The following is a 17,759-nucleotide window of genomic DNA, read 5'->3' on the forward strand; positions in this document are numbered from 1 at the left end:
GCAAGCTGTAGTGAAAAGGAGACTAACGAGAAGCGCGCGCGTATGGGTGTGCAATGGTCACACACACACACACACACACACACACACACACACACACCTTACACACACACCCAGTGTCCCTCGGTGGGGTCTTAATACGTGGGTATTGTTTAAAAGGAAGACACCCAGCCCACACTGTGGTTTGGGCTGTGATCCCCTGCAGAGCCGTCTGACACATTCCCAGGCAGTGTGAAATCTCTTCAGTCTTCTCCCCCCAGCATGAGATTCCTGGAGGCAATTGTTCTAACAGTCAAAGGGAAGCTCACCTGTGTCTCTTCCCCACCAGGCTGGTTACATCCAGTCACTTCCTGTCTGCATCCTAAGCAAAGGACCTCTAAGAGCTGCCTTCTGCTGGCCTTGCTGCTGATGGGCTTCTTCCTCCAAGGGTCCAGAAGCAGAGACTTAAACCCCCATGGAAGCAGTAGGAATAATTAAATATTCAGTCACACCCTTCTTTCCTTAGAAACACAGAAAGCAGTCCTGCAAGCAGCTGGGTGGGGCTGACATTCAACTCTGGTTTCAGGCTGCCCACTGCGTCCTCAAGGAAATGCAGAAGACAACTTTCCTCAGGGTCCAGGAGGGTGACAGACAGGGCAACTCATTTCTACATCAATGAACATCTGAACTTAAATGTTATCACCGCCATTTTCTTACTGCGTGCGTCTAACCCTCAAAAGAAGCTCGTTGCCAAGTAGCCACGTCCTCCATGTCCTTGCTCATCACCCTCATCCCCCCAGCCTCGGCACCATCAGCCCCTGGGTGTCAACATTCCATCAAGAAGGCAAAGCAAAGTTCCTCTCCTGTCTGTCACTGCCCTGTGTGACCAACCTCTGACATCTAGGACAGGTGAAGGAAGAGAGAGCAAAGAGACTGGAACAGGAAATAAAAAGGGACAGAGGCGGGTGGACCCTGCGGAAAAGGCACATTCAACTAACAGATTCCCCTTTCACTTCTCCAGGGCAGACATTAAGTCAAGAATGTGCAGACATTCCTAAGGCCAAACCGTCCTCAGCTGCAGGCTTTAAGGACTTCTGGCACTCCCATCAGATGCCTGGCAAACACAACCTGGGGGCTCCTCTGGTGCCTGCAGGGAAACTGACCTCTTTTCTGGAGGACAGGCCATCTAGCAGCCTTCCCTCTCCAGAGGCCAGTTCAGAGCCCGGGGGGATGCGCCCCCACAGCCAGAGCTTATCATGGAAAGGTCACGCATGCTGTTCCACAGGCAGTCCTGGCAAAGCTCACTCCTCAGAGACCATCTCAGTGACCTGGTGAGAGAGGCACCAGCCATTCACGGCTTGTAAAGAGATCCCAGGTGAACTCTGGCACTACAGGCATGGATAAATTCAGGTGAGGTCTAGGGGGTTGGAGTTCTGACTCCAGTATCATACAGTGGTCAATAGAACCACACAGCATTTACAACACGGAAATACACACTGCTTACAGAATGCTGATGTGCTCACTGTGGGCTTGGTGCTCGGCTATGTAATCTCACTCAGCACTCAGATCTTCACGGGGAAATTAGTAATAGTCCCTCTGTATACACGAGGAAACGGGCAGGGAGAAGCTAAAAATGTGCCCAGCTTTACACAAAACTGAAGACTTACCAGAAAACTTGGAGCCACGGTTTATAGAACATTCCAAACAGATCTAAAGCATAACCAGCGGGGTGTGACGGGGAGTCTGAGCTGAGGGCTCAGATACTGACTGCTGGGGTGGGTTCCCCGGGAAGCACTTTCGTCATCGGACCCCTCTGCCGCACAGACTGTGATTTCAGAGCTGCTCTTGCACTGCCTGCCTTGAAACTCATGACTCTACAGTCTCCCCCTGCCCCCTTCCCCCTCCCTCCCCCTCCCCCCTTCCCCATCTCTCCTCCTCCTTCCCCACACATCCTTTCTCCTGCCCTCCTGTGCTAAGGACTTGGGTCTTAGTTACTGGCAGGGTAGCTTTGCTGTAGAAAAACCCTTCTGGCTGAAGCCTCCTTCCAGTGAAAAAGCAAGAATTCTAACACAATGACCATCCTTGTTGAGAAAGTTGCCAAGATAAACACTTTTCTTTCTTCTTGCCTTTTTTTTATGTTATGTTTGCAATGTTATTTATTAAGCGGTGCTGTTTACCATGCGAGAGAAGCCACGAGGTACAATGAAGCCCACTATAAGAGTTGACTAAGGGAAGGGAATAGAAAGGGTGTGCAGAGGCCTATGGAATGACCGTGAAGGAAGAGAGGAGAGGAATAGGTGGAACCTGCTTTTATAGGTACACACACACACACATGGGCTTACCTAGCTACACCATGCATGCACATAGATTACATGATCACACTGCATGCAAATTACATGATCACGCTACGCACAGATTACGTAGGACACAAGGCCCTGGGATGACTAAGCCTCTTGCCTGGCTACTGGACAGCGCATGTGCGGTCGGTCACACAGCTGGGAGCGTGGCTAAGAATCCTGACAATTGGGTGTGCACATCTCAGTGTGTTTAAATGTAGGATGCTGTTGGTGCCCTCGGAGGCCAGAAGACGTAGCTGGGTCCTCTGCACGTACTCTACCGCTAAGCCTTCTCTCCAGCCCCATATATTTCTTCTTTCATACAGATATTTTATGTTAAAATGGCAATGTCTCAGGCTTTAAGACCTGAATGTATACACGGCTTTGGGTAGGTTCTCATTGCTCTCTGGATATCTTCTGGGAGCCTCACAAACAAGAATATTGGTCTACAGTAGGATAACCTAGAGTTCTGCGTCCCCATGATCTAGACTTTCATCCACAACTGGACCCTAGGTGCCTCTCAGGAGCCCTGTGCTCTCCTTATCAGCTTCCTCAGCACCCTTTTAAAGACAACACCTTCAAAAAAAACCCACTAGAGCAGCTTGAGACCCCTTTGGATGTTGAATGACCTTTTCACAGACGGGCGCCTAAGACCATGGGGAAACAGAGATGCTTACATTATGCTTCCTAAGAGTAGCAAAACGACAATTACAAAAAAGTAACAGAATAATTGTATGGCTGGGGGGGGGGGTCCCCACATCATGAGGAACTGTGTTAAAGGTCACAGCCTTAGGAGGGCTGAGACCCTCTGCACTAGATAGAATGTATCTGACTGTGTAAAACACGTGTCCATGCTGTCAGGTGTCTGCCTTTCTTCCTCTTTTTCAAGACAGAGTTTCTCTGTGTAGCCTTGGCTGTCCTGGAACTCGCTCTGTAGACCAGGCTGGCCTTGAACTCAAAAATATCCGTCTGTCTCTGCCTCAGTGCTGAGATTAAAGGCTTGCCTCGCCACCGCCCAGCTTCTTATTTTCTTCTTGAGAACCTTTCTTTCTCTTCAAAAAAAAATTTTTCAATAAATTCCGACTCTGCTGCCTACTAGCTAATCCTGAATTTCTCGTCTGGGGTGAAGCCAAGAATCCTGTGTGAGTGGAGATGTCCGAAATGAATCCCTCAGGCCACTGCCAGAGACAACACAGGGACCCCTGTCCCTAAAGCCACTGATTCATCACTCCGCCTCTTATCTTCTGAAGAATGAGTTTTAATTATTTTTTCACATGTCTGTGGAGATCCTTAAAAAGCCAACCCAGGTACATTAGAGTGTTGGCAAATATACACTTAAGTACCTTTCAGTTGAGCTACCAGTGAAGACACAGGACATGGTCACAGATTCTTATCTTAATGGTCACAAGCATGGAGGACAGTGACGTGGCACATTAGACGGCAGAAATATATCCGGGTGAGGAGCCACGAATCAGCTGTCTCCCTCAGGTTACACAGCCCCACAACTCTAACCCCAGGAGCCCTGGAATAAATCTTCAACCATTGTACAAGGAAGTACTCCTCTCTTGGGGAGAAGCCTCCCAGTGGACCATCCGGATGATGGATGCTGAAGGGCTTTATACTACCAGAAACGAACAGAAGGAAAAAAGAAAAGGGGTCTTCAAGAAAAACATTTTCATCTCAACAGAAAAAAAAAATAATTATGACAATCATCTCAGCATCAGAGAAATACATCAGGAAACTGTCAACTAACAGACAAAATTTACTTAAAATCTGGTGTGCTGTGTAATCTAAAGTGGCTTCAAAATCTGTTAGGGAAGATGGGGAGCCCTCTGAGTACAAGTCTCCAAGCCACGTTACACTCACCTCTGAAGCTAGAATGGTTCAAAGCCAGGACAGGCCCGGACTCCGGTAAAAGCAGCCCATCACAGAACTGCATACACAAACTGATGTAACTGACTGTCACATAAACTGGCAACACATTTATTAAGAGCCAGTTTTATTTGAAACACGGTGTCAAATATAAAAAAATTCCCCCACAGTCTATACATCCGAGGCTCTGATAACGTAGCTGAGACCAGTCTTCTACACAGGAAAACAAGGTGTCAGAGCTCACCACTCTTGTGACTCGAGCCTAAATCCCAGCTTGAAAGTTTAAGGCAAGCCTGGACTATATAAAGAACTGGAGTTCAAGGCCAGCCTGGGATACATGGCTAAACCCTATCCTAAATGGGGAAAAAGCAAAGCTGACCACTCCGGACACCAAGGAGATGACCAGACGCTCTGCAACTGTCTAAATGAGTGTTTGAGCTCTGGACAGAGGAAGGTCCCTGGAAGGCAGAAATCACAGCAGGGCTTCAAGAGGAAGCTGGCTTTGGAAAAGCAGAACTAAGGAATGGCATCTGAGATTTCAGTTTTAGGTAGCAGTTAACACACACACACACACACACACACACACACACACACACACACACACTCCCGCCCCTCTCATCAGCTAAGTTAGGGGTCCCCTAACTTACTTCTAAAGCAGGCACTGATAGGGACACCTGTGTACCTTGTTCACAGCAGCATCAGAAGGAAGCAACCCAAGTGTGCATTGGCAGTGAATGGATAAATGGGCGGCAGCACACCCACGCAAGGGAGCCCTTCAGATTAGAGCGGAAAGGCACCTTTCCAGGACAGGGACGAGCATGGCTTCCCTCCAGTCAAGCCACCCAACCAATAATTAGGACTGGGATCACATCCTCAGCAGGGGAGGTGGGGAAAGGAAAGGGAGGAAGGGAGGAGGGGAGGGGGGAAGGAGGAGGAAGGGAGGAGGGATGGGAGGGAGGATGGGGAAGAGAGAAAGGACTGGAAAAGGAGGAGGGATGGAGAAGGGAGGGGGGAGGGGGAAGGGTGATAAGATTAAAAAGGTTGATTATTGAATCTACTTTTTAAAAAGGAACTACTTGTTTTACATAGGATAAGTAATGAAAATTTTTTGTCTGAATCTGTCAAATGTTAATGGACTGGACATTGTTAATGTAATTCTTGACCATAACCTTTTTTTATTTTAGACAAAAAAGGGGAAATGTGGTGATATTGTGTTCCCCCAAATATTGTGCACCCTAATAAACTTATCTGGGGTCAGAGAACAGACAGCCACTAGATACAGAGGCTAGAAAATGGTGACACACACACCTTTAATCCTAGTATTCCAGAGGCAGAGATCCATCTGGATCTCTGTGAGTTCAAAGCCACACTGGAAACAGCCAGGCATGGTAACTCACGCCTTTAATCCCAGGAAGTGGTGGCAGAAAGCAGAAAGGTATTTAAGGTGTGAGGACCAGGAACTAGAGCTGGTTAAGCTTTTAGGCTTTTAGCGGCAGTTCAGCTGAGATCTATTCGGATGAGGACTCAGAGGATTCCAGTCTGAGGAAACAGGATCAGCTGAGGAATTGGCGGGGTGAGGTTAGCTGTGGCTTGTTCTGCTTCTCTGATCTTTCAGCGTTCACCTTAATATCTGGCTCCCGAGTTTTATTAATAAGACCGTTTAGAAATTCGGCTACAGAAAGGGGGGGGGAGGAAGAGGGATGGGGAAGGGAGGGAGGAGGGAGGGGAAGAGAGGAAGGATGGGGAAGAGAGGAGGGATGGGGAAGGGAAGAGGGATGGGAAAGGGAGGGAGGAGAGAGGGGAAGAGAGGAAGGATGGGGAAGGGAGGAGGGAGGGGGTTGGGGGGACTGTAGAGTCATGAGTTTCAAGGCAGGCAGTGCAAGAGCAGCTCTGAAATCACAGTCTGTGCGGCAGAGGGGTCCGATGACGAAAGTGCTTCCCGGGGAACCCACCCCAGCAGTCAGTATCTGAGCCCTCAGCTCAGACTCCCCGTCATACCCCGCTGGTTATGCTTTAGATCTGTTTGGAATGTTCTATAAACCGTGGCTCCAAGTTTTCTGGTGAGTCTTCAGTTTTGTGTAAAGCTGGGCACATTTTTAGCTTCTCCCTGCCCCAGTTTCCTCGTGTATACAGAGGGACTGTTACTAATTCCCCCGTGAAGATCTGAGTGCTGAGTGAGATTACATAGCCAAGCACCAAGCCCACAGCAAGCATTCCATAAACAGCACCCATCACGGTGGTATAAATTCCACATGGCTCTACTGGAATCTACTGACCACTGTGCAACAGCCAAGTCAGGACTCCAACCCTTAGACCTCGGCTAAATTCACCCAGTCCAATAATGCCAAAGTCATGAAGACTTTTACAAAATTGGCTTTGTATACAGGAAGTGGCTGAGTGACCAGATGCCACGTGAGATGGTAGGTCTAATGAAGCTGATACTAAGATGACATCATAAACCAAGCCCTTGAATCCTCAGAACAAGAGTCATTCACTTCACAGGAGGAATCCCCTCTCCTCTTGGGTCTTGGATCCTGGGAATTTGATCACAAGACACAAACTATTATGAATCACACTGCTATTAGATGGACACCTGCAAGACTTCCCCAATTCTCTTGAAGAGATCCTTTGACTTTGGGGCTTTATTAGAAGACACAGTGTGGTCTAGCAAATGCTTTGGTTGTTGTTTACACCATTCAAAAGTGTGCAAAATGGTGTAAGTCAAAATTCTAAACGTGAGGTCAAGAACACGTGATGTGTCAATACCTTTCTGGTACTTGTAACAAATGCAATCTGGTGTATGTATCTGTGGTGTGTGTGTGTGTGTGTGTGTGTGTGTGTGTTGCTTATATGCATTAAGTATTACACACACACACACACACACACACACACACAACACTAATAATATCCTATTTTTACAAGTGGAGAAACTGGAGGCACAGGCTGAAATAATGTACCCCAAGTCTCCCATCAGTGGTAGACAGACTCACATCAAGGTCACGAATTGGTCTGCACACACCCAGTTTACCCACAGCCCCATAAACGCCTATGGTGATGCTAGAGAAAATTAGGGCACGAGAGACTGGTTATGCGCCCAGCTCGCTGCCCATTCTTGCTTCTTCTGAGCTGTTTCCTCCACTCACAGCACCCAGTCAGCTTCAAAGACTCCCAGAAAGCCTGCTTCCCCAGGGCCCTCAGGACCCCTCCTGACCTCGCCACACCCCATCTTGCTTGTTGTTTTTATTTTTCCAGTATTTCTCAATTTGAAAACAGAACCCATCACTGCTGATTATTTTATCTAGTGCCTTAAGTCACTGTCCTCGTCCTCAGACCAGATGTCCACAAATAAACTAAGAGGCCTGCAAACGGCGGCCACAGACGACATCCAGGCCTGCTGGTCTAGCCTGAGACACTCCTACCCTGCCATCATATTATAATCCTTCATTCCTGGGCTGTCAGTCATCTCAGACTATAAATTAGAGAACTATATATGAGTTCCCTGCCACGCTTAAATACCAGCTAAAAATATCGCCCCAGGCTGCCTTTAATTTGGAGCAGGACATCACAACACTGCTATATCATCGCCGAGGCAGATTCTGAAAGGAGGCAGGAATTTTCCAAATATATACATACTGTTCTCCAACCCAATAAAACTCTTCGCTCGGGTACAGTGTGGCCCTGAGCTGTCAGGTTCCCTACTTGCCACAAGTCCTGAAAATAGGATGATGTGGCTAACTGGAAACAGAGAGACAGCAAAAATGAAATCTGTACAGTGAAGACAAGAGCAAGAGACAGGGTGGGACAGAGAAACCTACTTTGCCTGGCTGGAGTGTGACCCCCAATCTGCATACCGGAAACTACTTTACCCCATATGTGGTGGTCAGGCTGGGGGAACCTTTAAGAGGTGGGCCACTACCCTGTGAAGTGACTAAGGTAGTTTTCACAGGATGAGAGAGGGTTCACAACCTGGAGAGGGTTGTTACAAAAAGTACCGCCTGGCCCTGGAGTCCTGCCCCTTCCTGTCTCACGTGTGATCAGCTCTGCATTTGCAGTCACACCTATTCTATCTCTCCACCCTGTGACAGAGTCAGGAACCCTCACCAGGACAACAGCACCATGAGGTCTGAACCACCAGCCACCAGAGTCATTTGTCAGATACGACTTAGTATTTAAAAAAAAAAAAAAAAAAAAAGCATAAAACAAAATCCCCAGTGTTCAGTTACAGCAGAAGAAAATGGAAATCTAATAAAAAAAAAAAAAAAAAATCCCAAATTCTAAAACATTAAAGGAAAGTCATTCCGGGCTCCCCAGTACCAAACACAGCCACACCACCTCCAAAATATTCCACTCCTACTATGTGGCAGTCTTCAGACTAGAACCTCAGTAAGGTGAGTACCAAAATATCCACTTGATGGATGAAAGAACGCAGTTTCTGTCAAAAGCACTGATGTCTGTGAGTTACTAAGATCTCAAAGTTTGTTCTGTCTGCTCAAAGCCCAGATCTTTTCCAAGATGCCATGTCGTATCTCACCCTCCACCCATCCCAGGACAGAGTTCAAAAAACAAAATAACTTCTCTTTAAAAATGAGATTCCCCATTAAAATCTATCTGCTCTGCAGATGAAGGAAGACCTCCGTGTTCGCTGAACTGGCCCCATGTGCCCAGAGCCAACCAGCTTCTTCTACCTTGTGCTCATGAAGGAGGACCATGAGGAGCTGTCAATCACTTGCTGTCCACTTAATATGGTGGACAACACTTTCCTCAAGATCTTCTGTGCTTGGCTTTTGTTTTTTTGTTTGTTTGTTTGTTTGTTTGTTTGAAGGGGGTCGGGAGAGCAACTTGGTTATCTTCCTGGTTGATTCTCTTTGCTTGGGTTTATGAGGATCATGTCATGATAACTATGACTTGAGAATCTAAGTTCAACAAGCTCATGTCAATGTACCACTGACTGCTCCCTCAACACATGGCCAGAGCTCTGACTATCATTTCCATTTTTCAGCTAGGTCATTTTGAGGCCACCTACTTCCAAAGCCTATACAAACTTCAGTATCATATTCAATCACTTTGCAAACTAAACAGGCTCTCCTATTAGTGGGGTCATTTGGTGTTCATATAAAGTCAACAGAAGCGTCATTCGCACATGAACTCTGACATTAAATTTCCTGGACATAAATCCAGCTCCATCTCATACCCACTGTGTGACCATGGAACAGACACTCAGCCTGTCTGAGCTTATTTTCTCACACATAACATGAAAATGTTACAGCACACAAGACTCTCTAGGAATTAAATGAACTAAGCCATAAAGGGCATAAAGTATTCAAGGAGTTTATGGACCTTTCCCAGGTCTCAGAGATAAATGTGGCAGGGACAGGCCATCACACTGCTTCTAAAAGAGGCCCTTTTTTCTGATGGCCTCATGTCCTCCAACTCTAACTCGTGTGGCTTTGACCAGAACACTTGAGTTCAATGATTCTAAATATTACACAGATATTTCAAGAACAATATAGGACCTACAACTTGAAATAACTGTCTAGGACTGAAGACAACGGGAACAAGCTCGCCAGGACTTGAGCGGCCAAGACAAAGATGATTAAGGGAAGGTGTCAGAAAAAGTCCTTTCAAGACAGTCTGGAAGACATTAAGAAGCAAATGAAAGAGAAAAGGAATAAAAACTTGGCAGAGATTGGCAAACACAAGTCCTTTATTGCCGCACCATGCCAAGTACCCACTAACACTTCTACACTGCTGAAAAATTACCAACAGAACAACAGGTTGTTAGTTTTGGCTTTGGAAAATGAAAAATCCAAAGTGAGAGAAGCCCAAGATATCACCCTACAGCTGGGAAGAGAATGTTACTACCTTGCATGTCAGCTATACACTGTGAAACAGAAGCTAACTTCCCAACCAAGTGGAGAAACTGATCAGAGCCAGACAGGATGTCCCTCAGAAGTGGTCTCCAGTAGTGACAACACCATCGGGGACTTGTCTGCGAAGACCTTTCAGCAAATTGCTATTGAAGAAAATGACTGGCTATTCCAAACCAAAGAACCAAGTCCCACTGTTCCTCCAGACACACTGAGGACTGATTTTGATTCGGGTAAAGTCGAATCTACTGATGATGTCTTACCTAGAACTGTGTCTTTCCGTCGCCACTTAAAGATTTTAGTAATGTAAGTTGCTCCACTGCTTTGGAGGATTGTGAAGCCAGTCATTGGGCGGGACAGTGTTCGGAAGTTAGAAGAAGTGGGTGTAGAGACCCAACTGTAACTCTGCACAAACTTGAAAGTGTAGCACAGAATGTTTGTCTGTGGAACACGGACCAAATAAACTTATCCCCTAGACTGACGTGCCCAGAAAAGAATGCCAAAACAAAAGAAGTCATTTTACCATCTAAACCTGAACAAATGAAAAGTATGCATAGATGTGCACGAAAAAGAAGAGCCAACCAGAGATGCAAATCAAAACCCTCCTTGAGGTGTAAGGACAACAAAAGCAAAGATAAGCAGACTTTACACCCCACAAAACTGAATGCCTCTACTGGTTCCAGCGACACTTATGATTTTAATCTCGAAGAGTGTGTTCACCTCTCCCCTTTCCGACAAAAAATGAGCAATGGCTGCAGTGGAGAAATCAACAGCAGGGACTTGGAAGAGAGTGCTTTCGAACTGAATGCCTCTGAGGATGAGTCTGATGACCTCTACCTGCCTCCTTACAAGCACTTGGAAGACCACACCAGAGTCAGACAGAGTCACCAGGCTTCGGCCTAAAAGAGGACTCCAGTACACAGGTAAAAAAGATAGAGAGAAGGCTCCCCCAACCAGAACTCCTACGGTATCCCACCCAAGAATCAAGAGTCACCTGGTCATAGACTAAAGGATGTCACCAATATCCTGGGGCACCCTGTAGTGAAAATCAGGAAACTTTCTCTGTCTCCAAAAAGGAATGAAGACAGCCCGGAGTGCCTCTGCCTAAGCTCAGGTACACCACCATCACAAACTACGAAGAGCCGACCCTCGCTTCAAAGGTAAGAAGTGGACACCCTTTCACAGACTTGCGTTTCTTGAATTCTCCTATTTTCAAGCAGGAAAAGGATATGAGACGTCCTAAAAGAACTGCAAAGCGAGCACAGTAACGCCTTTTGTTGGATGCTGTCGAAGATGATCCTTCTCTTTTACCCAGTAGACTCCGTGAGACAGTGTGCAGTGGGCAGCACCATCCCTTATCAGGATGTCCCGTGGATCTATACTTTGTAATAATTGCTACCAACATCTAAAATTTTCCAGCATCTTTACTTTCTTCCTTAAGCAGGGGGAATTACAGAGTTGACAAGAAGTACAGATAGGATACAAATCTTTCATAAATCCTTGACATCACAGTAAGACATACCATCAGTTGCTGAGAATCCCTTATTCTGCTCTCATACTGGTTCTTTGGGTAAAATATATATGGAATCACGACAAAGAGAATTGATGGTTTTGGTTCTGGGACAAAATAACTGTTGTGAATTCTCGGTGTGTGTGATGTCATTCTTTAGAATCAACATGTCATGGACCTCAGTGCTGGGGATGTCTTTCTGTATGCTGTGAATTGTTGCTCTGATTGGTTAATAAATAAAAGGCTGACTGGTCAGTAACCAGGCAGGAAGTATAGGCAGGACAAGCAGAGAAGAGAATTCTGGGAAGTGGAAGGCTGAGTCAGGAGATGCTGCCAGTGGCCACCACCATGAGAAGAAAGATGTAAGGTACTGGTAAGCCACAATCCAAACTTATAGATTAATAGAAATGGGTTAATTTAAGATATAAGAACAGATAGCAAGAAGCCTGCCACGGCCAAGCAGTTTATAAGTAATATAAGTCTCTGTGTGTTTACTTGGGTCTGAGAGGCAGTGGGCCCCAGCAGGACTGGAGATAACTCCAGCTATACCTCAGGCTAACTCTTCATGTTGTCAGAAGTCCACTAGTATATATATGTGAATAGTAAGGGTTTCTGGTTTGGTCTCTGTACAAAATGTAAATAGTCCAGTTCAGAAAGTTGAACTTCTATGGGTGTGTATATATTTCCTTAAACTTAAATCACTGTAAGTGGTCCATTTTTTAAGAACAATGAAGCCTGGCTATGAAAGAAGAAGAAAAAAAAAAAACCTGAAGATAACAGACCAATCACATCAACGTGGCAGAGATCTTCCAGTTATCAAAGGTTTTATGAAGGTTTGCACAGGTTACAAACTAACGCATTATCATCAAAACTGACTGTCTTCATAAAGTGTGCCAGAGACAGCCTGTCCTCACAAATCAGACACAACATTCCATGGACAGTCCACAGCGCTATCTGACCTTCAGATGTTGTGTCTCCACTCCAGACTCCCAAATGCATGCACAATCTGCTCTCCACCTTTTCTGGGAGTCAGCCCCTCCCACACGCTGTGGTCCAAGCATTGCATGAGACCAGATCTGGGTTCTCCTCCCCCCTTCCCACTGGTCCAGGCAGAAGCAGAAGTGGCACTGAAGACTAATCCTGTCCACTCAAGCCTCGCTGGGTCTGGAATCTCTGAGGAAAGACAACCGCATGGTTCTAACTCTAGAACAAAAACGGCATCCTTCCTTAAACAAACAGTCTGGAAGACTCTGAACCAGAGCAGCCAGCATCACTTCTGGAAACCAGGCACAAAGAAACTACACTTTCAGGTTACATGGCCTATGCTGCCTGAAGTGCTTTTCAAAAGCATATCGCTTTTGTTTAAAAAAAGAAAAATTAAAGAGTTTAAAAGAGAGATTCTGAAATTATAAAAACCAAGAGAACAGTTAGGTAATAAGAACAACATTCAGCTGGACTTTGAGTGCCAGCTCTGAGCTCTGCTAACAAATGAAAGGTTCAAATTTCAGATTCTCATTCAGCCCAGTCTGGAAATACCCTGAACTAAGTCACTCTCACACACACACACACACACACACACACACACACACACACACACAGTGAGCACTCCCAATACACAGTGAGCACCCCTGATACACAGTGAGCACTCCTGATGCACAATGAGCACTCCCGATGCACACACACACACACACACACACACACACACACACACACACACAGTGAGCACTCCCGATGCACACACACAGTGAGCACTCCCAATGCACACACACACAGTGAGCACTCCTGATGCACACACACACACACAATGAGCACTCCTGATACACAGTGGGCACTCCTGATGCACACACACACACAGTGAGCACTCCTGATGCACAGTGAGCACTCCCAATGTGCACGCGTGCATGCGCGCACACACACACACACACACAGTGAGCACTCCTGATGCATGCACACATGCGCACGCGCACACACACACACACACACACACACACACACACACACACACAGTGAGAGGGTGAGAAACTCAAGTTGTCTTGTAACAAAAGGAGACAAATCATGTATGGCAAATATAAGTACCCGAGAAACATATGTTAGATCCACACAGTGTGAACCATCCTGTGTGTGAATGAAAAGTGTAGTGATATTTTGTTTGTGATCTAACAAATACAGCTTGCCTGAAGATCAGAGTGTGGAGCTAATCCACGAGTTAGCCATAGAGGCCAGGCAGTAGCAGCACACACCTTTAATCCCAGCACTCAGGAGACAGAGGCAGACGGATCTCTGTGAGTTCAAGGCCAGCCTGGGCTACACAAGACTGATCCAGTCTAAAGAGAAACAGCCAGGCAGTGGTGGCACACATCTTTGATCCCAGCACTTGGGATCTCATGACTTTAATCCCAGTACCAGGGAGGTGGAGACAGGAAGTGATATGGCTGGATGGAGGGAGGAATATAAGGTGGGAGGAGACAGGAGCTCAGGTCTCTCTCCTTCAGGCTGAGGATTCCTAGAGCTAAGAAGTCTTTCCAGTGGCTGGCTGCTCTGCATCTCTGATCTTTCAGCTTTCACCCTGATATCTGACTCCAGGTTTTCATTAATAAGACCAATTAGGATTTGTGCTACGGAAAAGTGCTTGGGAAATTTCAAGATGTACAAATGTAGACCAGTATAATTTTTGCAATACTTTTGTAAACTAACCAAGTATCCAGCACTTGATAGTTGAGTGTTACGAAAGTATGGGATCCCTAGCTCCAGAATTTCTAAAAATTAAGGCAATTTGTACTAGATTTTCGAGGCTGTCACTTTTACAAGTGCAATTAGTTTAACATAAGATCTGGAAACTGGGCTAGTTCAGACCTCTACATATAGATGATCCTCCAACCTGACAATTCAGACAGAAAACAAAACTAAATTTACTGCTGGACACCAAAAATACTTCCATCAGCAGACAGACACCTTGGTTCTTTACTTTCCAAATCTGCCCTCCTAATTCTTACCTAAATTGCAGTTCTCCTCTTCCTGGACAGAACCACAGTCCTGACCAGTCACCCTAAAAAACAGAACTGTCTGACCTCAGGCCTGCCTCTCCCTCCATCACAGTAGAGCCCACGTGAAACCTGCCCTTCTGCGGCAAGCTTGCCCCAGGGTGGGGGTGGGAGGCCGGAAGGGCTGACAAAGGGCAGAGAGAACACAGAACAGCAGAGCTTGGGAATGTCACACCAAGCATTTCCCAGCCACTGAGCCCACACTGAGAGACGAAAAGGCACGGCCTGCAGCTGGTCCCAGCTTGATCTGAACTCTGTCAAGAGGGCGGAAAAACAGCCTCTGACCCCACATGCTTCTAACTCGCCCGTCCAGTTCTCCCCACGGCCTCCCCTCACCTGATCCTCCACTGTCTCCCACCACACAAGCCCAAAGCCCTTGCTGGGAAGGACAGCTGGACCAGTCCCAAACACTGATGCTTACTGGGCCCTTAGACACGAACCAGCATGTTGCCACTTAAACAAGTGTGTTCACCCCCTTCAGAAGATCTTCTTGCAGCATGCATTTCACTCAAAGGGCTGCAAGGAGTGTGCTACATCCAAACAAACCCACGCGTGACACAGCAAAACCTTGAGTTACTCTGGAAGCAAGATGCTGGTGGAACTTGGCTGCATGACTAGAGTCAATTCTGTCCTAGATGCTCCGAAAAAAAATCTATTCGCCCTTTTCTGACATCATAAGCTCACAATCGGGGACGCACACCATCGTGTGCACACGCACCTAACACTCTTGGCAAATGCTCCCGCGGGGCACATCTCTTTACATGGCAGCAACATCACCATGGCCGCTCCGTGGTTACCTTCGGGCTCTCTCAGCACCCATCTCTCTTTGGCTCTTGCTAAGTTGCTGGCCCGGATCTGGCTGGGTTCTCATCCCCTCTCTCACCTCGGAGTCAGCTTGCCGAAGACTCAGAATGCTAGAGTTTGTGAGCACTCTGGAGCGACTCACATGCAGAGCAAAGCCACCTCTCAGGCGGCCCGGTCAGAGCAGACTCTCCCTGTTGTCTGTTCAGATGGGGCGGGGGGGGGGGGGGGGGGGGGGGGGCTGAAAGGGAAACGGACAGGAGGATGGGAAACAAGAGTTCCCCAACCTAGGACTAGACCCCACAGGAAACGGTTCACACTACGGACACACCAAGAGTTTACAAGTCTAGGCCAACCTTCTGGCCACTGCCCCCTTGTCCACGCAACGTGAGCATGCTTATAGGACGGATCATCCCAATGGCCGCCTGAGGGACACAGCTAAGCCAGATGAGCACACAACAGATCTCAACAGCATCTTCTGTCCTGAGACAGGACCACGCTTCGTGCAGGCCAAACAATTCTGTAGTAAAAGCAAGAATATCATCAAAATCAGAGCCAGAAACAGGTCTCCTGGGGTTGGGTCCATGGCATCCAAGGCTGGGAATCATGACCACACCTATCATGCCGTTCTTATATCCTTTATTACAAAAGCAATATATGCTTAACTTAAGCACTACAAAACAGAGATCTAACAGCGACTCTCCCCTGTGTCCACAGCACTCCACCACGGCACTCAGCAGGCCCTTCTCTACGTACATACGAATGCAACATAGACACACTCATAAATCCACTCCCGTGTCAAACAGCAGGATCATGCTACATGTGTTATTCTGGAACCTGCTTTTTTTTTCCACTGAAAATAGGGACTGCTTTGTCATCCCACATGACGCGTGTTTAAAGGCGCAGCAGGAAGGCACACATCTCATGAGAAGAGTAGCCATCGAGCACCATGGAAAGCATTCATTGATGTCAATATCCACAAGCTAAAGGCAATTTTCTACTTTCGTCTCACAACCAGAAAGGGCATTCCAGAAATAGTCTAGAAAATAAAATTATGTAGAGATGAAACCCAGACATTTTGTCTGCTAAAGGCTCCATGAATGTTAACATTTGGCATCTTGTTAAGAGGGGGACTGTTTTATTTTTAGTGGCCACAACAAATCAGGTATTCAGATGCACATAATGCCCTTCTCTCCTGTTTTCCATTCATCTAAAAGTGAATTGCGTTGCTTAGAGCCAAAAAGAAAAATGACCAGCAACCTTAGTTAGGATATAATTGATTCCGCCTATCTGCATCTCAGAGACCAATGTGTAAATGCCATCTTTCATTTGCTATCAGACCTACTTTCAACTAAAGCTGCAGCACCGCCAAGCTTTCCCACCTGGACTCGGTACTGTACACTGGGAGGGGAGGTGACATCACAACAAACAATGCCATTTCCCTGCCCTGCAGCAGCATTCAATTCCCGTCTGGATCACCATTTCAGGTCAACCCTGAACTGGAACTACTGCTCGGATTAGCATCCAGTTATCAAAGTGACATCCTAAAAGCAGGACTCAAAAGTCTCCCATGACTGTGAAACTTCTCCCAGCTTCCGACAGTACCAATCAAGGAAGTTAAGTATTCAACTTCTGGATGATGAAGACATTAATCGCTCAGCGCTGCCCTTAAGCTACACTGAGTGCTGTGGTCTGAGGGCTTGAGATGGTTTGGAGGTGAAGTCTCTGGGAAGTGAACAAGTCACTGCTGAAGCCACAAGAATGTAGTTAATCGGTGGGCCCTATGGAGCTTCCCACCTCCTCCTGGGAGGATGCAGAGCAGCAGCAGCAGCAATCAATCAGAAAGCAGGTTCTGGACTCTGAATCTGCTGGCCCTTTCCTCTTGGACTTTCTAGAATTACGAGAAATAAACTCGCGTCATCTACAAGATACTACATTACAGAGGCCCAACTGGCCTGAGTGTTGGCTACATAGACAGGAAAAGCTACGTGACAAAAAAATAATGCTGCTTATGACTCCATATCAATTTTAGTTTCTTCTACGAAAGCCAAAGCTTTTCTAGTTATCACCTTTATGTCTCTCCTCTTATTGATCTCTATTTCCTCCCCACATTGATAAAGAAAATGGTGCACGCGCCAATACTATGGTTCATTTCCATGCACAGAGGCACATTTTTTTTTTTTTTTTTTTTTTTTTTTTTTGGTTTTTCGAGACAGGGTTTCTCTGTGTAGCTTTGCGCCTTTCCTGGATCTCGCTCTGTAGACCAGGCTGGCCTCGAACTCACAAAGATCCACCTGGCTCTGCCTCCCGAGTGCTGGGATTAAAGGCGTGCGCCACCACCGCCCGGCCAGAGGCA

The 17,759-nt window shown here is 46.7% G+C and overlaps 1 protein-coding gene and 1 pseudogene across 10 annotated transcripts in view; one reads left to right on the top strand and one right to left on the bottom strand.

Moving 5' to 3' along the window:
* The window catches only part of Myo1b (myosin IB), a 179,955-nt gene that overhangs the window by 126,682 nt on the left and 35,514 nt on the right, over nucleotides 1-17,759 (bottom strand). The window lies entirely within an intron of this gene.
* LOC102923678 (shugoshin 1 pseudogene) lies at nucleotides 9,774-11,319 on the top strand (annotated as a pseudogene).

The sequence above is a fragment of the Peromyscus maniculatus genome, chromosome 13 (assembly GCF_049852395.1).
Source record: "Peromyscus maniculatus bairdii isolate BWxNUB_F1_BW_parent chromosome 13, HU_Pman_BW_mat_3.1, whole genome shotgun sequence".
NCBI lineage: Eukaryota > Metazoa > Chordata > Mammalia > Rodentia > Cricetidae > Peromyscus > Peromyscus maniculatus.